This window comes from Triturus cristatus, chromosome 12 (assembly GCF_964204655.1).
Source record: "Triturus cristatus chromosome 12, aTriCri1.1, whole genome shotgun sequence".
In the NCBI taxonomy this organism is placed as follows: Eukaryota; Metazoa; Chordata; class Amphibia; order Caudata; family Salamandridae; genus Triturus; species Triturus cristatus.
The window spans coordinates 830,783,132-830,807,262 of record NC_140595.1 but is presented as its reverse complement, the minus strand read 5'-3'; the positions used below and the strand labels follow the sequence as shown (position 1 = coordinate 830,807,262).

Sequence of the window (24,131 nt, the reverse complement as noted above, 5' to 3'; positions counted from 1 at the left end):
TGTTAGACGGACCGGGAGGGTCGGCCGAGGACAGGAGGAGAGGTCTCCGGGGAGAGCCGTCTCCAGCGATCGTACAGACGAATAACTTCCCCCCCCACAGATGTACACCACACAAGGATAAGGTTTAACGTTCTTTATAAGCGATCTCTTCGGTACGATAGGATGGTACAAGGAGGTCTGGACTCAGGGGTCCCCTCGATTCTAGTCTCTTGGTTGGGAAAAGGGGGTAGCGGGACAGTCTGGTTACCAATCTGGTAGATGCGATGATGGATAGCTCACAATCCTCGAGCTCGGTGTTCTAGCTGGACGGGCCGCGGCAGCGCCAGCAGGTCCCGGTGAAGGTGGTCGTTACACGGTCCGCGGCAGCGCCAGCAGGTCCCGACAAAGGTGGTGGTTCCAACGGTCCGCGGCAGCGCCAGCAGGTCCCGAAAAAGGTGGTGGTTCCAACGGTCCGCGGCAGCGCCAGCAGGACCCGACAAAGGTGGTAGTTGCAACGGTCCGCGGCAGCGCCAGCAGGTCCCGACGAGGATGGAGGATGTAGAAGGCCGCGGCAGCGCCAGCAGGCAGGACGATAGTTCACAAGGCAGGGCTACGGCAGCGCCGGTAGTCCGTCAAGGATGAGTTCTTCTCGGTGTCTCTCGACTCCAGGATACAACTGCCTTCCTGCTCTGGAGCTGTCCTAGTTATAGGTCTGGCGCCCTTTGATGTCCGGACCCTCGCACTTGGAGGTCGGGAGGTCCGGGATGAGGGAGTCCAGACACCCAGCAGGGGGGTGGAGCCAGCGCCCGGGGAGCGGGAGGGCGATCGGCACCTGGCGGGGGAGAGCCATCGACACTTCTTTCTCCCATCGACCTGCCAAGTGGTCCGTTCACCTCCTGGGTGGATGGTGGTGCCGGGATGTCGGGGCCTGGCCAGGCCCAGGGTTAGGGTCGAGCTGAGGCCACGCGGCCTCGTGGTGCAGTGTCCAAGATGGCGGCAGGTCCGGCCGAGGGAGCCGGTAGTGGTTCGGCCCCATGATACAGAGATGTCCGGGGGCAGGAGTTCCGTCTGGAGACGGGGTGCGGGTTGTTTCTGTGGGTAACACCTGGAGGGCCGGGGCTTGGGCCCTGTCATGCGGGGAGGGAGCAAGCCCTTCATGTGGCCTGTCCAACATGCATCTACAGCATCCTGTGTTGGGAGGGCATGCCCCCCGCTTCTGCATCTAATAGAAGTGCAGCTTCAGCGTCCTGTAGTGGGAGGGCATGCCCTCCTCCCGCTTCTGCATCTAATAGAAGTGCAGCTTCAGCGTCCTGTAGTGGGAGGGCATGCCCCCCGCTTCTGCATCTAATAGAAGTACAGCTTTAGCGTCCTGTAGTGGGAGAGCATGCCCCCCGCTTCTGCATCTAATAGAAGTGCAGCTTTAGCGTCCTGTAGTGGGAGAGCATGCCCTCCTCCCGCTTCTGCATCTAATAGAAGTGCAGCTTCAGCGTCCTGTAGTGGGAGGGCATGCCCCCCGCTTCTGCATCTAATAGAAGTGCAGCTTCAGCGTCCTGTAGTGGGAGAGCATGCCCCCCGCTTCTGCATCTAATAGAAGTGCAGCTTTAGCGTCCTGTAGTGGGAGAGCATGCCCCCCGCTTCTGCATCTAATAGAAGTGCATCTGCAGCGTCCTGTAGCGGGTGGGCAAAGCCCTCCCCCTTCTGCTTCCAATAGAAGTGCAGCTTCAGCGTCCTGTAGCGGGGGGCATGCCCTCCCCCGCTTCTGCATCTTAGTTGTGCATCTACAGCATCCTGTGTTGGGAGGGCATGCCCCCCGCTTCTGCATCTAATAGAAGTGCAGCTTCAGCGTCCTGTAGTGGGAGGGCATGCCCCCCGCTTCTGCATCTAATAGAAGTGCAGCTTTAGCGTCCAGTAGTGGGAGGGCATGCCCCCCGCTTCTGCATCTAATAGAAGTGCAGCTTTAGCGTCCTGTAGTGGGAGGGCATGCCCCCCGCTTCTGCATCTAATAGAAGTGCAGCTTCAGCGTCCTGTAGTGGGAGGGCATGCCCTCCTCCCGCTTCTGCATCTAATAGAAGTGCAGCTTTAGCGTCCTGTAGTGGGAGGGCATGCCCCCGCTTCTGCATCTAATAGAAGTGCAGCTTTAGTGTCCTGTAGTGGGAGGGCATGCCCTCCTCCCGCTTCTGCATCTAATAGAAGTGCAGCTTTAGCGTCCTGTAGTGGGAGAGCATGCCCTCCCCCCGCTTCTGCATCTAATAGAAGTGCAGCTTTAGCGTCCTGTAGTGGGAGAGCATGCCCCCCGCTTCTGCATCTAATAGAAGTGCAGCTTTAGCGTCCTGTAGTGGGAGAGCATGCCCCCTGCTTCTGCATCTTAGTTGTGCATCTACAGCATACTGTAGCGGGAGGGCATGACCCCCGCTTCTGCATCTAATAGAAGTGCAGCTTCAGCGTCCTGTAGTGGGAGGGCATGCCCCCCGCTTCTGCATCTAATAGAAGTGCAGCTTCAGCGTCCTGTAGTGGGAGGGCATGACCCCCGCTTCTGCATCTAATAGAAGTGCAGCTTCAGCGTCCTGTAGTGGGAGGGCATGACCCCCGCTTCTGCATCTAATAGAAGTGCAGCTTTAGCGTCCTGTAGTGGGAGGGCATGCCCCCCGCTTCTGCATCTTAGTTGTGCATCTACAGCATCCTGTGTTGGGAGGGCATGCCCCCCGCTTCTGCATCTAATAGAAGTGCAGCTTCAGCGTCCTGTAGCGGGAGGGCATGCCCTCCCCTGCTTCTGCATCTAATAGAAGTGAAGCTTCAGCGTCCTGTAGCGGGAGGGCATGCCCTCCCCCGCTTCTGCATCTAATAGAAGTGCAGCTTCAGCATCCTGTAGTGGGAGGGCATGCCCCCCGCTTCTGCATCTAATAGAAGTGCAGCTTCAGCGTCCTGTAGTGGGAGGGCATGCCCCCCGCTTCTGCATCTTAGTTGTGCATCTACAGCATCCTGTAGCGGGAGGGCATGCCCTCCCCCGCTTCTGCATCTTAGTTGTGCATCTACAGCATCCTGTGTTGGGAGGGCATGCCCCCCGCTTCTGCATCTTAGTTGTGCATCTACAGCATCCTGTAGCGGGAGGGCATGCCCCCCGCTTCTGCATCTAATAGAAGTGCAGCTTTAGCGTCCTGTAGTGGGAGGGCATGTCCCCCGCTTCTGCATCTTAGTTGTGCTTCTACAGCATCCTGTAGCGGGAGGGCATGCCCTCCCCCGCTTCTGCATCTTAGTTGTGCATCTACAGCATCCTGTGTTGGGAGGGCATGCCCCCCGCTTCTGCATCTAATAGAAGTGCAGCTTCAGCGTCCTGTAGCGGGAGGGCATGCCCTCCCCCGCTTCTGCATCTAATAGAAGTGCAGCTTCAGCGTCCTGTAGCGGGAGGGCATGCCCTCCCCCGCTTCTGCATCTAATAGAAGTGCAGCTTCAGCGTCCTGTAGTGGGAGTGCATGCCCTCCGCATCTGCTTCTAATAGAAGTGCATCTTCAGCGTCCTGTAGCGGGACGGCATGCCCCCCGCTTCTGCATCTAATAGAACTGTAGCTTCAGCGTCCTGTAGTGGGAGAGCATGCCCCCCGCTTCTGCATCTAATAGAAGTGCAGCTTTAGCGTCCTGTAGTGGGAGGGCATGCCCCCCGCTTCTGCATCTAATAGAAGTGCAGCTTCAGCGTCCTGTAGTGGGAGAGCATGCCCCCCGCTTCTGCATCTAATAGAAGTGCAGCTTTAGCGTCCTGTAGTGGGAGGGCATGCACCCGCTTCTGCATCTAATAGAAGTGCAGCTTTAGCGTCCTGTAGTGGGAGGGCATGCCCCCCGCTTCTGCATCTTAGTTGTGCATCTACAGCATCCTGTAGCGGGAGGGCATGCCCTCCCCCGCTTCTGCATCTTAGTTGTGCATCTACAGCATCCTGTGTTGGGAGGGCATGCCCCCCGCTTCTGCTTCTAATAGAAGTGCAGCTTCAGCGTCCTGTAGCGGGAGGGCATGCCCTCCCCCGCTTCTGCATCTAATAGAAGTGCAGCTTCAGCGTCCTGTAGTGGGAGGGCATGCCCCCCGCTTCTGCATCTTAGTTGTGCATCTACAGCATCCTGTAGCGGGAGGGCATGCCCTCCCCTGCTTCTGCATCTTAGTTGTGCATCTAGAGCATCCTGTGTTGGGAGGGAATGCCCCCCGCTTCTGCTTCTAATAGAAGTGCAGCTTCAGCGTCCTGTAGTGGGAGGGCATGACCCCCGCTTCTGCATCTAATAGAAGTGCAGCTTTAGCGTCCTGTAGTGGGAGAGCATGCCCCCCGCTTCTGCATCTTAGTTGTGCATCTACAGCATCCTGTAGCGGGAGGGCATGCCCCCCGCTTCTGCATCTAATAGAAGTGCAGCTTTAGCGTCCTGTAGTGGGAGGGCATGCCCCCCGCTTCTGCATCTTAGTTGTGCATCTACAGCATCCTGTAGCGGGAGGGCATGCCCTCCCCCGCTTCTGCATCTTAGTTGTGCATCTACAGCATCCTGTGTTGGGAGGGCATGCCCCCCGCTTCTGCATCTAATAGAAGTGCAGCTTCAGCGTCCTGTAGCGGGAGAGCATGCCCCCCGCTTCTGCATCTAATAGAAGTGCAGCTTTAGCGTCCTGTAGTGGGAGGGCATGCCCCCCGCTTCTGCATCTTAGTTGTGCATCTACAGCATCCTGTAGCGGGAGGGCATGCCCCCCGCTTCTGCATCTAATAGAAGTGCAGCTTTAGCGTCCTGTAGTGGGAGGGCATGCCCCCCGCTTCTGCATCTTAGTTGTGCATCTACAGCATCCTGTAGTGGGAGGGCATGCCCTCCCCCGCTTCTGCATCTTAGTTGTGCATCTACAGCATCCTGTGTTGGGAGGGCATGCCCCCCGCTTCTGCATCTAATAGAAGTGCAGCTTCAGCGTCCTGTAGCGGGAGGGCATGCCCTCCCCCGCTTCTGCATCTAATAGAAGTGCAGCTTCAGCGTCCTGTAGCGGGAGGGCATGCCCTCCCCCGCTTCTGCATCTAATAGAAGTGCAGCTTCAGCGCCCTTCAGCGGGAGGGCATGCCCCCCGCTTCTGCATCTAATAGAAGTGCAGCTTTAGCGTCCTGTAGTGGGAGGGCATGCCCCCCGCTTCTGCATCTAATAGAACTGCAGCTTCAGCGTCCTGTAGTGGGAGAGCATGCCCCCCTTCTTCTGCATCTAATAGAAGTGCAGCTTTAGCGTCCTGTAGTGGGAGGGCATGCCCCCCGCTTCTGCATCTAATAGAAGTGCAGCTTTAGCGTCCTGTAGTGGGAGGGCATGCCCTCCCCCGCTTCTGCATCTAATAGAAGTGCAGCTTCAGCGTCCTGTAGTGGAAGGGCATGCCCCCCGCTTCTGCATCTAATAGAAGTGCAGCTTTAGCGTCCTGTAGTGGGAGGGCATGCCCCCCGCTTCTGCATCTAATAGAAGTGCAGCTTTAGCGTCCTGTAGTGGGAGGGCATGCCCCCGCTTCTGCATCTAATAGAAGTGCAGCTTTAGTGTCCTGTAGTGGGAGGGCATGCCCTCCCCCGCTTCTGCATCTTAGTTGTGCATCTACAGCATCCTGTAGCGGGAGGGCATGCCCTCCTTCAGCTTCTGCTTCTAATTCAAGTGTATGTGCAGCGACCTGTAGCGGGAGGGCAAAGCCCCAACCCCTTCTGTGTATCTGCAGAGTCCTGTAGCGGGAGTGCATGCCCTCCCTCCACTTCTACATCTAATTGAAGTGCAGCTTCAGAGTCCTGTAGTGGGAGGGCATGCCCCCCGCTTCTGCATCTAATAGAAGTGCAGCTTTAGCGTCCTGTAGTGGGAGGGCATGACCCCCACTTCTGCATCTAATAGAAGTGCAGCTTCAGCGTCCTGTAGTGGGAGGGCATGCCCTCCCCCGCTTCTGCATCTAATAGAAGTGCAGCTTTAGCGTCCTGTAGTGGGAGGGCATACCCTCCTCCGCTACTACATCTAATAGAAGTGCATCTACAGCATCCTGTAGCGGGAGGGCATGCCCTCCCTCAGCTTCTGCTTCTAATTCAAGTGTATGTGCAGTGACCTGTAGCGGGAGGGCAAAGCCCCAACCCCTTCTGTGTATCTGCAGAGTCCTGTAGCGGGAGTGCATGCCCTCCCTCCGCTTCTACATCTAATTGAAGTGCAGCTTTAGCGTCCTGTAGTGGGAGGGCATGTCCTCCCCCCGTATCTGCATCTAATAGATGTGCATCTGCAGAATCCTGTAGTGGGAGGGCATGCCCCCCGCTTCTGCATCTTAGTTGTGTATCTTCAGCGTCCCTTAGCGGGAGGGCATGCCCTCTCCCACTAATGCATCTAATAGAAGTGTATCCTAAGCGTCCTGTAGCGGGAGAACATGCCCACCCTCCACTTCTGCATCTTATAGTAGTGCAGCTTCAGCGTCCTGTAGCGGGAGAGCATGCCCACACTCTGCTGCTGCTTCTAATAGAAGTGTATCTTCCGAGTCCTGCAGCAGGAGGGCGGGCCCATCCACCTCTTCTGCCTCTAATAGAAGTGTATCTTCCGAGTCCTGCAGCAGGAGGGCGGGCCCATCCACCTCTTCTGCCTCTAATAGAAGTGTATCTTCTGAGTCCTGCAGCAGGAGGGCGGGGCCCATCCACCTCTTCTGCTTCTAATAGAAGTGTATCTTCCGCGTCCTGCAGCAGGAGGGTGGGCCCATCCACCTCTTCTGCTTCTAATAGAAGTGTATCTTCCGCGTCCTGCAGCAGGAGGGTGGGCCCATCCACCTCTTCTGCTTCCTTCAGAGTCCTGCAGCAGGAGGGCGGGCCCATCCACCTCTTCTGCCTCTAATAGAAGTGTATCTTCTGAGTCCTGCAGCAGGAGGGCGGGCCCATCCACCTCTTCTGCTTCTGATAGAAGTGTATCTTCCGAGTCCTGCAGCAGGAGGGCGGGCCCATCCACCTCTTCTGCTTCTAATAGAAGTGTATCTTCCGCGTCCAGCAGCAGGAGGGCGGGCCTATCCACCTCTTCTGCTTCTAATAGAAGTGTATCTTCAGAGTCCTGCAGCAGGAGGGCGGGCCCATCCACCTCTTCTGCTTCTAATAGAAGTGTATCTTCCGAATCCTGCAGCAGGAGGGCGGGCCCATCCACCTCTTCTGCTTCTAATAGAAGTGTATCTTCCGCGTCCTGCAGCAGGAGGGCGGGCCCATCCACCTCTTCTGCCTCTAATAGAAGAGTATCTTCTGAGTCCTGCAGCAGGAGGGCGGGCCCATCCACCTCTTCTGCTTCTAATAGAAGTGTATCTTCCGAGTCCTGCAGCAGGAGGGCGGGCCCATCCACCTCTTCTGCTTCTAATAGAAGTGTATCTTCCGCGTCCTGCAGCAGGAGGGCGGGCCTATCCACCTCTTCTGCTTCTAATAGAAGTGTATCTTCCACGTCCTGCAGCAAGAGGGTGGGCCCATCCACCTCTTCTGCTTCTAATAGAAGTGTATCTTCCGCGTCCTGCAGCAGGAGGGCGGGCCCATCCACCTCTTCTGCTTCTAATAGAAGTGTATCTTCCGAGTCCTGCAGCAGGAGGGCGGGCCCATCCACCTCTTCTGCTTCTAATAGAAGTGTATCTTCCGCGTCCTGCAGCAGGAGGGCGGGCCTATCCACCTCTTCTGCCTCTAATAGAAGTGTATCTTCCGAGTCCTGCAGCAGGAGGGCGGGCCCATCCACCTCTTCTGCTTCTAATAGAAGTGTATCTTCCGCGTCCTGCAGCAGGAGGGCGGGCCCATCCACCTCTTCTGCTTCTACTAGAAGTGTATCTTCCGCGTCCTGCAGCAGGAGGGCGGGCCCATCCACCTCTTCTGCTTCCTTCAGAGTCCTGCAGCAGGAGGGCGGGCCCATCCACCTCTTCTGCTTCTAATAGAAGTGTATCTTCCGCGTCCTGCAGCAGGAGGGCGGGCCCATCCACCTCTTCTGCTTCTACTAGAAGTGTATCTTCCGCGTCCTGCAGCAGGAGGGCGGGCCCATCCACCTCTTCTGCTTCCTTCAGAGTCCTGCAGCAGGAGGGCGGGCCCATCCACCTCTTCTGCTTCTAATAGAAGTGTATCGTTCGAGGCATATGAGCTGCAGATCACACACTGAGGATAAGATCGCCATCTGGTGTTGGGCTCGGATGATTGCAGGTTGTTGTTGTCTTCGGAGAAGTCTTTGGTCACGAGGTTGGTGACTCCTCCCCTGGACAACAGTGCGCATGGGCATCCACTCCATCGGCAGATTGTTTTTTTCCGCCATTGGGTTCGGATGAACTTTTTTCCGCTCCAGCAGAAAACTTCCAGCAATCAATTTAACTCTTTAATCTTCATTTCATCGACGTCGACATCAACTCGGACCGGTTCCGGAAGCGGCTGATGGACAGGACACCCTTCAAAAAATGCCCCCAGTGTGGAGCGAAGTTCCCCCACAGTGACCACCACGAGGTTTGCAACCTCTGCCTGTCGCCGGAACACAACGAGTCCACCTGTCCAGCTTGTTCCGCTTTCCGTTCGAAGAAGACCCTCCGGGACCGAAGAGCTCGACGCCATATTATGGCCAAACCAGCTCCAGAACCGGAGGACATCTTTGCTCAAGATGTTCCCGAAGACGACACCGAAGATCTCGAGATCGTATCCGAAGCCGACGATTCCGATGACCTCATCACTCCAGGGCAGCGTGTGAGTACCACCCCCCCTGCCCCTGCCCCATCCAAAAAAGCATTGGTCAAGACTCCGCCAGCTGGGCCCAGTCGCGACCGGAAATCCTCTTCAGAAGCCCCGCCCTCGGGCCCGGCTCCGAAGACATCTAAGCCTGTGGGTGGCTCGGGCTCGAGCAAACCTCACCTAATTGTGCCTTTAACACCCTCGGCACCCAAACACCCATTGTCGGCACCGAAACAGGCTCCAAGACCGAAATCTCCTTCGGCACAGAAACGTTCCTCGGCACCGAAGTCTCCACCGGCACCGAAACGTTCTTCAACATCGATGCCTGAAAGTCCATCGGCACCGAAACCTCAGTCGGCACCGAAACCTCAGTCGGCACCGAAACCTCAGTCGGCACCGAAACCTCAGTCGGCACCGAAACCTCAGTCGGCACCGAAACCTCAGTCGGCACCGAAAAATCAGTCGGCACCGAAAAATCAGTCGGCACCGAAAAATCAGTCGGCACCGAAAAATCAGTCGGCACCGAAAAATCAGTCGGCACCGAAAAATCAGTCGGCACCGAAAAATCAGTCGGCACCGAAAAATCAGTCGGCACCGAAAAATCAGTCGGCACCGAAAAATCAGTCGGCACCGAAAAATCAGTCGGCACCGAAAAATCAGTCGGCACCGAAAAATCAGTCGGCACCGAAAAATCAGTCGGCACCGAAAAATCAGTCGGCACCGAAAAATCAGTCGGCACCGAAAAATCAGTCGGCACCGAAAAATCAGTCGACACCGAAAAAATCATCGGAGCCGAAAACTGCGTCCCCGCCGAAACAAGCTCATAAAGACCCGAAGCGGACGTCACAGACACCACCTTCGGAGCCAGATGATCTTTTTCGACCAGATCCTACTCAGAAGCGGATCTATATCAATCCTAAAACGGGACATGTGACTGCCATCCCATATAAAAAGCGGAAGCTGGACACTACACCTCCCCCAGCTCCCATACGGAAAAAGGACTGTGCTACTTCACCACTTCGTCCTTCCTCTCCTGTTTTACCTCCTAACCCGTCCCCCCCTCCTCCTCCTGATTCTCCTTTACCTTTACCTTTACCTTTACCATCTCCCTATCATTCACCTCCTCCACAGGATGATAATGATGACTTAGGGGGAGGGGCGGACCCTGATTTATTTGATGATCCTGTTGACCCAAACGACCCTTTTACGTTCCCAGACCCAGCACCCATGGATGACTGGTCTTATCCTATACCTGACATGCCTGACCCCACTACCTACCCTTCCAAGCCCTCCCCTCCTGATGACCACCTAGGGTACGGCCAACTTATAAATAGGGCAGCAACATTCCACGGCGTTACTATGCACACAGACGCCATTGAAGAGGACTTCCTCCTTGATACCTTTGAGCAGTCACAAAAGACTGTTCACATACTGCCCATGATCAAAGGGGTCATAAAGCATGCTACTGAAGTCTTTAAGGACCCTGTTCGAGCTAGGGTTCTCAACCCACGCATCGAAAAAAAGTACCGACCAGCCCCGCAAGACCCTGCATACATTAAGGCCCAGCTCCCTTTAGACTCCCTAGTCGTATCAAATGCCAGGAAGCGCGCTAACTCACAGACAACTGGAGAAACGCCTCCCCCAGACAAGGAGTCTAAGCTTTTAGAAGCCTCGGGCAAACGGGTCGCCGCGCAGGCGGCTAACCATTGGCGTATTGCGAATACCCAGGCCCTGTTAGCCAGGTATGATAGAGCGCATTATGACCAACTTGAGGACCTTATGCAACATCTGCCTGAACCTTTTAAGTCCCAGGCCTCTGACCTCATCCAAGAAGGCAAATTAATATCTAATGCCTCCATTAAATGCGCCTTAGATGCAGCAGACACTGCTTCTAGAGCGGTCAATACTGGCGTCTTACTCAGACGACATGCCTGGCTCCGTATTTCCGGTTTTAAACCGGAGGTTCAAACCGCAATTCTAGCTCAACCTTTCAACCAAGAGCAGCTATTTGGCCCTGCAGTGGATACTGCATTAGAAAAAATGAAAAAGGATAATGAAACTGCCAAGTCTATGGGAGCACTGCAGTCTCATCAAAACCGGGGTTCCTTTCGTCGCTCCTTTTATAGAGGAGGCTCCAAAAACACATCAACTGAGACCACGTCCACCTTTAAAAATTCTGGACAAACATCCCCTAACAGAGGTTACTTCCGGGGAGGTTATAGGGGAAACAATAACAAAGGTCGAGGACGGGGCAACAACAACAACACCCGCACCTCACCAGCCACCAAACAGTGACTTGCCACCACTCCCCCCAGACCATTCCACTCCGGTCGGGGGGCGACTCCAACAATTCCTGCCTGTCTGGACTTCCATCACCACAGACAGGTGGGTAAGACAAATTATCCAGTCTGGCTACTGCCTCGAACTCATACAATCCCCCCCAAACATACCGCCCAAACAACGTCCAATGTCCTCGCATCATCTCTCTCTCCTCAAACAAGAAGTTCAATCCCTGTTACAAAAACATGCGATAGAACCAGTCCCCCTTCAACATCAGGGAAAAGGGGTATATTCTCTATACTTCCTCATTCCCAAAAAGGACAAAACACTACGGCCCATACTGGATCTCAGACTACTAAACCAGTATATACATTCGGATCATTTTCACATGACCACTCTCCAACAAGTCCTCCCACTTTTACAACAGGGAGACTTCCTCGCCACATTGGACCTCAAGGACGCATACTTTCACATCCCTATGCATCCCGCTCACAGAAAATATCTACGATTTGTGGTAGATGGGCAACACTATCAATTTACAGTTCTCCCATTCGGAGTAACAACAGCACCCAGAGTGTTCACCAAGTGCCTAGCAGTCGTGGCAGCGCATCTCAGAAGACAACAGATCCATGTCTTCCCCTATCTGGACGATTGGCTCATAAAAGCCAATACATACCAAAAATGCGTTCTCCACACTCATCGCACGATTCAAACTCTCCACGATTTGGGATTCACTATCAACTACCCCAAATCCCACCTACAACCTTCCCACTTACATCAGTATCTAGGAGCAACCATAGATACATCCAAAGCCATTGCCTATCCCAGCACAGCCAGGATAGCCAGTATACAAAATCTCATCTCTCAATTTCAAACTCATCCATCTCTTCCAGCAAGAGTGTTCATGCAGCTCCTAGGCATGATGGCGTCGTGCATCTCCATAGTCCCACACGCACGACTTCAAATGCGTCCCTTACAAGAATGCTTAGCACAACAGTGGAACCAAGCTCACGGACAACTTACCGATCTGGTGTTGGTGGACAGTCGCTCACTTCGATCACTGAAATGGTGGAACACCATCAACCTGTCCAAAGGGAGACCGTTCTTAGAGCCTCTTCCACAAGTTGTGCTAACTACAGACGCATCTCTCACGGGGTGGGGAGCCCACCTCCTTCACCACACCACTCAGGGCAGATGGACCAGTCAACAAAAACTGCTCCACATCAACCACCTGGAACTCTTAGCAGTGTTCCTAGCACTAAAATCCTTTCAAATTCACCTAAAGAACAAAACTGTCCTCATACGCACAGACAACATGACGACAATGTATTATATACAGAAACAGGGAGGGACACACTCTCTCCAACTGTCCCAACTGGCACAGCAAATCTGGAGATGGGCAATTCCCCAAAACATCTACCTGTTAGCAGAACATCTCCCAGGGATCCACAATCAAGTGGCCGACCTCCTAAGTCGCCACACACAACAGATCCACGAATGGGAACTACACCCCAAGGTTCTACTCCCCTTCTTCCAAAAGTGGGGACAACCAGACATAGACCTGTTCGCCACTCCCGAAAACACAAAATGCCCAACCTTCGCCGCCAGGTTTCCACACCCACAGTCGAAGGGCAATGCCCTATGGATGAACTGGTCAGGCAGATTTGCGTACGCCTTTCCGCCTCTCCCACTAGTTCCATTTGTGGTACGCAAACTGAAACAACAGTCACTAACACTAATACTAGTGGCTCCCACTTGGGCACGTCAACCGTGGTTCACCACACTTCTGGAACTATCTTTAGTTCCACATCAAAAGCTACGCCTCTCCCCGGATCTGTTAACCCAGAACCATGGAGAAATCAGACACCCAGATCCTCAAACACTGAACCTAGCGATCTGGCTCCTGAGGTCTTAGAGTTCGGTTACCTCAATCTCCCTCCAGACTGTATGAATATCATAAAAGAAGCCAGACGCCCTACTACTAGAGCGTGTTATGCCGCTAAATGGAAACGATTTGCCATCTACTGCGCTAATAATGACATACATCCATTGGATGCTTCCATCCAAAACATCATTTGCTATCTACTACACTTGCAAAGATGCAATCTAGCGTATTCCTCTATACGATTACACCTAGCAGCCTTGGCAGCCTACTTGCAAAATAGGCAACACCTGTCCCTTTTTAAGGTACCAGCCATCAAAGCGTTTATGGAAGGTCTCAAAAGGATTCTTCCCCCAAGATTGCCACCTGCCCCAGTGTGGAATCTCAATGTGGTTCTAACAAGACTCATGGGCCCCCCATTTGAACCTATGCACAAATGTGAATTGCAATTCCTAACATGGAAGGTAGCCTTCCTTATCGCAATCACTTCCCTGCGCAGAGTAAGTGAAATACAAGCCCTTACACTTGAAGAACCTTTCTTACAACTACACCGTAACAAAGTGGTTCTTAGGACAAACCCTAAATTTCTTCCAAAAGTGATTTCCCCTTTCCACCTTAACCAATCAGTAGAACTACCGGTCTTTTTCCCAAATCCAGACTCGGTAGCTGAAAGGGCCCTACATACCTTAGATGTTAAAAGAGCATTGCTTTATTACATCGACAGAACAAAACCTTTTCGAAAGACAAAACAACTCTTTGTTGCTTTCGCGCCACCACACAAAGGCAACCCGATCTCCAAATCAGGAATAGCCAGGTGGATAGTTAAATGCATCCAAATATGCTACCTCAAGGCTAAACGTACACTCACAGTTCCCCCTAGGGCGCACTCCACGCGTAAAATAGGGGCTTCTATGGCCTTCTTAGGCAATATTCCCTTAGAAGACATTTGCAAGGCAGCCACATGGTCTACCACGCATACCTTCACTAAACACTATTGTGTTGACGTGCAGGCCAAACAACAGGCCTCCGTGGGCCAGGCTGTCCTAAAAACTTTATTTCAAACTGCTGCAACGGATACAGGCGACCACCGCTAAGGGGAGCACTGCTGTATAATCTATCCTCAGTGTGTGATCTGCAGCTCATATGCCTCGAACGGAATATGCTACTTACCAGTATGCATCTGTTCTTGGCATGTAGAGCTGCAGAGTCACACACGCCCGCCCGCCTCCCCGGGACCTGTATCTGTTCCAGCATCCGTCTTACTTAGACATTACACATGGACATCCTTTCTTTCTTTTCTATATACTCCATCTTTTCCCATCATGGCGAAAAACAATCTGCCGATGGAGTGGATGCCCATGCGCACTGTTGTCCAGGGGAGGAGTCACCAACCTCGTGACCAAAGACTTCTCCGAAGACAACAACAACCTGCAATCATCCGAGCCCAACACCAGATGGCGATCTTATCCTCAGTGTGTGACTCTGCAGCTCTACATGCCAAGAACAGATGCATACTGGTAAGTAGCATATTCCTTCCGCGTCCTGCAGCAGGAGGGCGGGCCCATCCACCTCTTCTGCTTCCTTCAGAGTCCTGCAGCAGGAGGGCGGGCCCATCCACCTCTTCTGCTTCTAATAGAAGTGTATCTTCAGAGTCCTGCAGCAGGAGGGCGGGCCCATCCACCTCTTCTGCTTCCTTCAGAGTCCTGCAGCAGGAGGGCGGGCCCATCCACCTCTTCTGCTTCTAATAGAAGTGTATCTTCCGCGTCCTGCAGCAGGAGGGCGGGCCCATCCACCTCTTCTGCTTCCTTCAGAGTCCTGCAGCAGGAGGGCGGGCCCATCCACCTCTTCTGCTTCTAATAGAAGTGTATCTTCCGCGTCCTGCAGCAGGAGGGCAGGCCCATCCACCTCTTCTGCTTCTAATAGAAGTGTATCTTCAGAGTCCTGCAGCAGGAGGGCGGGCCCATCCACCTCTTCTGCTTCTAATAGAAGTGTATCTTCCGCGTCCTGCAGCAGGAGGGCAGGCCCATCCCCCTCCAGTTTTGTGATGGAAGTGTATGCCCACCCGCTTCTGCCTCTAATAGAAGGTTATCTTCAGTGTGCCGTAGCATGAGGACACGCCCACACTCCACTGGTGGAAGATTCCTGGTACTATGTATGTAGGCCTATGTGTGCCCTATGTATGTGAGGGTATGGGTCAAGCACACAACCCTGCTGGAGTCGCCTCGTGCTCTTCTGCTGTCACCCACCTTACACATTGTCTAGTGTCCAGGTGAACATTTAGATTTATTTAATAATCGAGTCAGGAATTCACCAAACATTAAGGTTTTACATAGAATTGGTCATTTGACCCTGTCTTATGCGGTGTTATAATGCAGTAAACAAGCATAGAGTGGGTTTATGAATGCCAGCCACATTATTTTCTGGCCTGTTTAGGGCTGTGATGTTATCCAATGTTTCTGGTTCTTTTTCAAAAACTAGCCTGGTAAAAGGAAAATATATTTCTACCCAGTTCTGTTTCATCCCTCAGTCTTTGCGTATTACTTTTCCTGAGTATCAATAAGGGTGATTATGTAATAGCTGTTGGCGTTATCAGTGTTTTCCTTTTTAAATATGGGATATAATGCAGACCGTTTCCAAGTGTCGGGTATGATAATCGTTTGCAAACCAGAAGGAAACCGTGTGCTCAAGTGCCGCATCTAGAAATAAGGGTCCGGTTTATGTTACATGGAATACCGTTGGGCCCCTGAGGACTCTCTTCAGGTCTAGCTGCTTCTTGACCCAAGGTAAAGGGTCTTGTGAGCCCTGGGTGATTGGTTTGGGACTCTTTAGAGCCTCGCCCTTGTTGTGGATGTCCTCACACCACGTTGATTTGCTTTGACCTTGCATTTGCCAGGTGTTCGGATACTCGTGTTGTGACAACAGTAGTACGTTTCTTATGGCTCGTTGAACACCTGCATGGGCTCGTTTCAGAAACTGTGGGATTCACAGAAGAGCCCTTTATGGTCACTACACAGATAACTGCCTAGTGTGCTGATCGCTCCCAAGCTTCCTGTGATGTTTCTGGGTCAGGATTTTCTTATCCATTTGAGGGCCTCCTAATCCATCCATCTTCTGCTCCTTAAAAATCTTCTGTCCTTTTACGGTTTGCCACCCAGAACACCTTTCTCTTCCCCTCAGGTTGTCAGAGGATTGCCCCAAGGAAATGTATTCTGGTGTCACGCACTGGTTTGTAGGCACTGCTGCCTGTGCGTTGCCTCTCTGGGTCAGGTTTCTGTGTTCTTGACCCTCCAAGGCCTTTTTTGTAGGTCTCGCCTGAGCCAGCGCTTTAGCTCTGCTCTGGCGAGAGTTTTAGTAAGCGGGATTTAGAAGTGCAAACTAGTGGCTTTTCAGGCCTCCAGCTACAGTGCATGTGCGCCGGGCGTGCGCACCATTTGTCAGCCTGTGTGATCACTTTTGCGGCCGCTTTGATGTTCTCAGTGAGCCGCGCGGCCACTGAGAACATCAAAGCGGCGGCGAAAGTGATCACCATTTGCCAGCCTGCGTGCCTCTCTCCCCTTTGTGCGCGCGACGTGCCCTACCCCCTTTTGTGCTCCATTAACTATATGTGAGAAAAGTAGTTGCAATTTACCGTCCACGCGGTATAATCAAGCAAGCGTGTTATATTTGGGTATGTTTTAAGTTATTTATTCCCTATGTAAATTACTGTCGCATAATTCACCTTTTTGCTATTGACATCCGTTGTTTCCCTTCAGGCTGGTCTAAAATTTAAGGTGACTTTGGTTTTCACAAATGAGTGTAGTAACGGTGTAAAAAAGTTGACACCTTTACCAGGTTTAAAGATTTTGTAGTTTACATATTATGTAAAGTGCAGAGTTCAGTGCTTTTTGTATTAACACTCCAAGAGAGTGCATGTGTATCTTACTCTCTGTCCTCTCTCTTGTGTGCTTCTCCCCCTTCACAGCCCTGGCACCCTTCACACACTTTCCATGTTGCTTATCCACTCCCCAGCTTGTCTGCTGCCTCTCCCACCTCTGCTTCCTGCCCCACTTGGTCTTTTTTTATAACCCCAATCTGCTTTGCTCCACTGCTCATCCCTGCCACTTATTCAGAGTTTACTGGTTCCCTTCTAGCGAGAACTCCTACTTTTCTCCCCCTCTCGTGCCAATCTGCATTTTAGTTTTATTTTATTTATTTTTTAACATTTGTTGGGTAGGGGGCAGCAGCTGTAATTTGGTACTGGGCCGCACCTTTTAGTAAACAGCTTTTGCACACGTTTAATTTCATTTCATATTTAAGTTGCCACTCTAAGTTGGCCATTCACCGTCTTAGAATGATAAACGAAAACAAGCATTGGCATAGCCAATAGGTCCCGCCTTTGGGACCTTATATGCATTTAGTTATGCAGCACAATATCTTTGGTACAACAGCATCAACTGTTGCATGGATGAACACTTATAAGGTCCCAAAGGTGAGACCTATTGGCTATGCCAATGCTTGTTTTTACTTTCTTCTTGCCCTCTGTTGCACATCAGGTTTCCTTTGGTACACTGCCAACCTCCCAAGACTTGTGGAATGCAGCATGTCGGAGACTGTATGGAGGGAAGTTCTCCTAGGCTTGCTGAATCCCTTGATGCATAGCCCCATCCTGACTCTCGCTGATGGGACCTACTCTTTCGGCTGCAGCCAGAGTCCCAAATGTGTATCCAGAGATGAGTCTTCTACACTGACCGACCTGCATTAAGCCAGCACCACGCGCTATACTCTTTGTAGGCCTGGTTTCCATAGTGATGGGGGCCATTCTTAGCTACTTTCTTTTAGCCATACCCAGGGCTCACAGTACTAAGAGCGAATACGGAGGCGACTTCTCTCACCTCCGGTTTTGCCTTTTTTGATGTGCAAACCTCACCACCTGATATGTTTGAACGTAAAATGCAGAGGCTCTGCTCTGAAAGTGCTGGTGGGCTCCTGACCTCGAGACACTGCTAGCACATCAAACCCCTGTTGGCCCTTTCTAACCATTCAGTGACCCTTCCCATTTTTAACACCCGAAGTCCCTCATTGTTGTTGGTCTCCTCCCTGCAGTGCTTCAACACTTTCGCCAACCCTTAGCAGGCCCTCTGCTCGTTCCAGGGATTCGCTTACACAAGCTTCCCCTAGAGCACGATGTATGTGCCCTCGGTTGGTCCTGGATGAAGCATCAGATCATCTACGTAGGTGTTTAGAAAGGTTGACGTGCAGAGAAAGGTAGTGCTCTCTCTCCTTGACTTCAAGGACTCATCCCAGTGTCATACCCAGGGATGTGGAATTCCTATAGCCCACGCCCAGGACATAGCAGCACAAGCCCTTTGGCTGCCAGTTTGCAGTATCACATTATGGATCAGGGAATGGCACTTACAACTATAAACATACTCTTGCTGGACCTACATTATTTTCAAGGTGGCCAAAGAAGGCTCTTTACCCTGGCATTTTCACAACATCGAGTTTTACCAGCACAGGTGATACAAAATGCATGACTTTTTATTAAAAGATTTTTTCATGTGCAAATAAAACCAAATGGAACTATATTTTGTTACTTTTTAAAAACATTTCATTTGTGAAAACACATGCAATTAATTTCAATTATTGCATGATTAAGAGACCCATATCAGAATTGGCAAGTACAAAGTGCTGTTATTTACAAATGAGAGGTTTTGTTTCCAACAGACATAACAGATGACGTACAAAATCGACAGTGAAACTTCACATATATAACCAGACACACACATCCATCACTCTCTCTCACCCTCCACCTCCTCACATACTCTCACAGCACACTCACACACAGAACAATCCTCTGGAAACTTCGGTCTCTTCTTATGAACATACACTGCCCAGAGATTGCACGGATTGATTTAATCACAGAAATGTCCACTGACTGGCTGTCATTAGAAGATTTCCAAGTTGTAAGCAAATCCCCTTTGGTATGCACCTACAAAACATATACACTATGACCACATTCAAAGCCAGTATAACATTCATAGAATGAAATATCACAAACAATTTTTTTAACACATCAACTTAAATAGTACAACATTTTTCTTTAATAAAATCACATAAAAAGACCATAGAAATGATCCAAGAAAATAAATTAATACATTCCATAAAATCTTGTCAACTAAACATAAAGGACAAACACATATACAAGAGAAAACACAATTCCAGACTCCTAAATTAGTCTTTAAAAAAAAAAAAAAAACACCTTTCATCTAAATCAGTGAAAGTATCGTCTGGTTAAACTTCTACTTGTAAAATACCAAGACCATGTTCCCATAGATTATGTCATCCAAATAGCGTCGACGCGTTTCGATGGTTTTGTCAAAATACTCCCATCTTTTTCAAGACATAAATTCATAAGGTTTTCTCTATTTCTTGTTTCCTCATTATCAGAAATCCTGGGAGACGCCTAAGATGTCATTTGTGTTTAGATTTACTCCTGTAGCTCCTTCTCCATTCTGAGATGGGATTCCAAATCACGTGGGTTGCCTGAGACTTCTTCTGTGAATGGTGATGGTGCTGCAGGAACTCTGGACTATGAGTTTGCTCAGAGGCGGCGTTTTCCTGTGTAGTCCAATGTGCTGTTTATTATGAAGCGGTGTCTCCCTTTTGGTTTGTGTTGCTCGCGGGTGACGTTCCGAATTATTTTTCTGCTTTTGTTGTGAATGTCCTCGCTTGCAACCTTCTTGCCTCTCTCGTTCACCGTCAGGCCATTTCCGTCGCTGCTGCATAGACGGAGACTACATGGCAACCATAGACTTATAGGATGCCTTCTTGCACATTCCCCTGAACAAAAAACACAAGAAGCTATTAAGATTTGTGATTAACAAAACACACTACCAGTCCAAATTGCTAGCATTCGGTCTAAAATTAGCACCAAGAGTGTTCACAAAGTGCCTAGTAGCGGTGGCTGCTCATCTAAGATGACAAGAAATCCATGTGTACCCGTACTTAGACGACTGGTTAGTAAGAGCAAGCTCGTACAGACTATGCAAACCACATATACAGCAAGTAATAGAGACGCTAGTTCAGCTAGGATTTTCCATACACTGGGACAAATCCTTCCCAAAGCTGGACCAAGAAAGTGCTCTTAGGAGCCAGAATAGATGCAATATGGAGGAAGATGTTTCCCCAGCGTCAAGAGGATATCAGCCCTGCTGAAAGAGACACATCTATACCAGAAGGGACAAGCTCTGACAGTGAGGACAATGGGAAACTGCTGGGAATGGTGGCTTTGTGCATTCATTTGATTCCCAACATTCGCCTACACATGAGACCATTCCAAGAATGGCTTCAAGCACAATGGTCACAAGCAACAGTGAGTTGGGAAGATCTAGTGGTTGTCACGCAAACAGTACATCAGGAAATAGCATGGTGGAACACAACAAACACATCACAAGGGAGTCCTTTCATACAACCAACTCCAACAGTTACCATAACGACAGATGCTAACCAGATAGGATGGGGAGCACACATGGACACCCTCAAAGTAAGAGGATTGTGGACACAGCAGGATGCTCTACAGCACATCAATATCCTAAAGTTAAAAACAGTGTTCCTAGCCTTAAAAGCCTTTCGGAAAGAGCTCTACGGGTAAACAGTTCTGATACAAACAGACAACACAACCATCATATTTTACATAAACAAGCAAGGAGGAACACAATCATGGACACTCTTGACTCTAGCTCAGCAACTCAAGAGGTGGGCAATCCCAAGAAACATAAATATATTAGCAACACACCTACCAGGGAAGGACAATGTAGAAGCAGACAGGCTGAGCAGATGGGTTTCATCATCCCACAAGTGGGAGTTAAATCAAACAGAACAATATCACAAATGGGGGACTCCAAAAGTTGACATCTTTGCAAAACCCCACAATGCCAACGCTTCGCATCCAGACAACCTTGCAATCAGTCCCTGGAGAATGCGCTATGGATAGACTGGTCAGGGATATTGGCATACACTCCCCCCCCCCCCCCCCCCCCCGATACCACTACTCCACAGAGTAATCAACAAATGCTAAAGCAGCCACATGACAATAATTCGCATTGCCCCCCAATGGGCAAGGCAGACTTGGTTCTCCGAGATAATGGAAATATCTCAAGGGACAATTCACAAATGTTAAATAGACCAGACTTACTAACAATGCAAATAGGGAAAGTATTTCACCCAGAGCCCAAGAGCCTGAGCCTTGCAGCATGGCCCCTGAGGACATAGAATGTGCACACCTAAAACTACCAGAAAGCCCAATGGCAGTTCTACGAGACGCAAGAAAGCCAACCACAAGACCATGTTACACAGCTAAATGGATGAGATACTCTCAATGGTGCCTCAAAGAACACCTTTCCAAAAAATCACGAAAGAAAGAACAGTTCTGAAATACTTACACATTTCCTACAGAGCAAACTAACATATACATCACTAAAGGTTCACCTAGCTGCAATTGTAGCATATACAAGAGGACAAACCGGTAAGAGCTTCTTCACTTCTCACATGGTCAAAAGGTTCCTGGAAGCAGCAAAAAGAATTGCACTACCCAAAAGAGTGTCGGCACCCACGTGGAACCTAATATAGTACTCGCTCACCTGATGAAAGCACCATTTGAGCCACTACTCAAGGCTACGCCACAAATGCTCACATTGAAGACGGCCTTTTTAGTAGCAACAACATCATTACGTAGGGTTAGTGAACTGCAGGCACTAACACTGCAGGAACCTTACTTCCAAATACACAACGACCAAATCGTCATGAGAACTGATCCACATTTCATGCCAAAGGTGGTATCAAAGTTCCACTTAAACCAAACCATGCAAATACCTAGTTTCTTTCAAAACCCAAAGACACAAGCCAAAAAAGCATTGCATACTCTGGACGCTACAGGCGCAGCCATGTATTGCATTGAAACGACAAAGTAATACAGAAAAACAAAACAATTCTTTGTATCTTTTGCAAACAGTTTTCTCGGAAGGCTGGTAACCAAAAACACTATTGCAAGATGGATTGCACAAGCTATACAGTTATGCCACAAACAGCAGGGCAAACATTACAAGGGGTCCCACGGTCTCATTCAGCAAGAAAGAAAGGAGCAACAATCGCATTTCTACCCAATACTCCAATACAAGACATTTGCATGGCAGCAACATGGTCTTCAGTGTACACTTTCACAAGACAGTACTGTGTGGACATACAAATGAATAAAGAAGCACAAGTAGGACAAAAAGTCTTGCAACATATATTCACAAACCAACGCTCATCTTCCACCCAGCCACCACAAGACCAGTAAACCGCTTCTAAGTCTATGCACAGCATGTAAATCCAGAAAAGATTCATGCTGCAAAATGTATAAGTACCTTACCTGTCTGTGTAGTTTTGCAGCTTGAAGAATTTTCTGGATTCACTAGCAAACCCACCCTCCTCCACCAGAAAGATGAGACAAGAGGGAGGAAAAAAAAGAAAGAATCCGAAGATGGCGACCAAAGGTGGGAGCTTCCGGAGGAAGCACGTCGATGTCCCAGAAGGACACCGAATGGTGGTATGTCGACACCCACCAACAACAACAAAGAAGAAAAACCAGCATTGGCATAGCCAATAGGTTTCCCCTTTGGGACCTTATAAGTGTTTAGCCATGCAACACTGCACCAAGGATATTGTACTGGATAACTAAACACTTATAAGGTCCCAAAGGCAAGACCTGTTGGCTATGCCAATGCTTGTTTTTTTTTTAGGACAAGCAGTGCGATTAGGCTCCGGCTGCCACTTAGAGGTGTAGAGAGAGAGGTGTAGAGAGAGAGGTGTAGAGAGAGAGGTGTGTAGAGAGAGGTGTAGAGAGAGAGGTGTAGAGAGAGAGGTGTGTAGAGAGAGGTGTGTAGAGAGAGGTGTGTAGAGAGAGGTGTGTAGAGAGAGGTGTGTAGAGAGAGGTGTGTAGAGAGAGGTGTGTAGAGAGAGGTGTGCAGAGAGAGGTGTGTAGAGAGAGGTGTGTAGAGAGAGGTGTGTAGAGAGGTGTGTGTGTAGAGAGAGGTGTGTAGAGAGGTGTGTGTGTAGAGAGAGGTGTGTGTGTAGAGAGAGGTGTGTGTGTAGAGAGAGGTGTGTGTGTAGAGAGAGGTGTGTGTGTAGAGAGAGGTGTGTGTGTAGAGAGAGTGTGTAGAGAGAGGTGTGTGTAGAGAGAGGTGTGTGTAGAGAGAGAGAGAGAGAGGAGAGAGAGGGAGAGGTGTGTAGAGAGAGAGAGAGAGAGGTGTGTAGAGAGAGAGAGGTGTGTAGAGAGAGAGAGAGAGAGGTGTAGAGAGAGAGAGAGGTGTGTAGAGAGAGAGAGAGGTGAGAGGTGTGTAGAGAGAGAGAGAGAGAGAGAGCTGTGTAGAGAGAGAGCTGTGTAGAGAGAGAGCTGTGTAGAGAGAGAGAGAGAGAGAGAGAGAGAGAGAGGTGTGTGAGAGAGAGAGAGAGAGAGAGTGTGTAAGAGAGAGAGAGAGGAGAGGTGTGTGTAGAGAGAGAGAGAGAGGTGTGTGTAGAGAGAGAGAGAGAGAGAGAGAGAGAGAGAGGTGTGTGTAGAGAGAGAGAGAGAGAGAGAGAGAGAGGTGTGTGTAGAGAGAGAGAGAGTGTGTGTAGAGAGAGAGAGAGAGTGTGTGTAGAGAGAGAGAGAGAGAGAGAGAGAGGTGTGTGTAGAGAGAGCGAGAGAGAGAGGTGTGTGTAGAGAGAGAGAGAGAGAGAGAGAGGTGTGTGTAGAGAGGAGAGGTGTGTGTAGAGAGAGAGAGGTGTGTGTAGAGAGAGAGAGGTGTGTGTAGAGAGAGAGAGAGGGTGTGTGTAGAGAGAGAGAGAGGTGTGTGTGTAGAGAGAGAGAGAGAGAGGTGTGTAGAGAGAGAGAGAGAGAGAGAGGTGTGTAGAGAGAGAGAGAGAGAGACAGAGACAGAGAGAGATGTGTAGAGAGAGAGAGAGCGAGGTGTGTAGAGAGAGCGAGGTGTGTAGAGAGAGAGAGGTGTGTAGAGAGAGAGGTGTGGAGAGAGAGAGAGAGAGGTGTGTGTGTAGAGAGAGCGAGAGAGAGGTGTGTGTAGAGAGAGAGAGAGAGAAAGAGAGAGAGGTGTGGAGAGAGAGAGGTGTGTAGAGAGAGAGAGAGAGAGAGAGAGAGAGAGAGAGTGTGTAGAGAGAGAGAGGTGTGTAGAGAGAGAGAGAGGTGTGTAGAGAGAGAGGTGTGTAGAGAGAGAGAGGTGTGTAGAGAGAGAGAGAGGTGTGTAGAGAGAGAGAGAGGTGTGTAGAGAGAGAGGTGTGTAGAGAGAGAGGTGTGTGGAGAGAGAGAGAGAGAGAGAGAGA

The 24,131-nt window shown here is 50.5% G+C and overlaps 1 protein-coding gene across 2 annotated transcripts in view; it reads left to right on the top strand.

Moving 5' to 3' along the window:
- LRCH4 (leucine rich repeats and calponin homology domain containing 4) overlaps positions 1-24,131 on the top strand; it is a 553,531-nt gene that overhangs the window by 293,711 nt on the left and 235,689 nt on the right. The window lies entirely within an intron of this gene.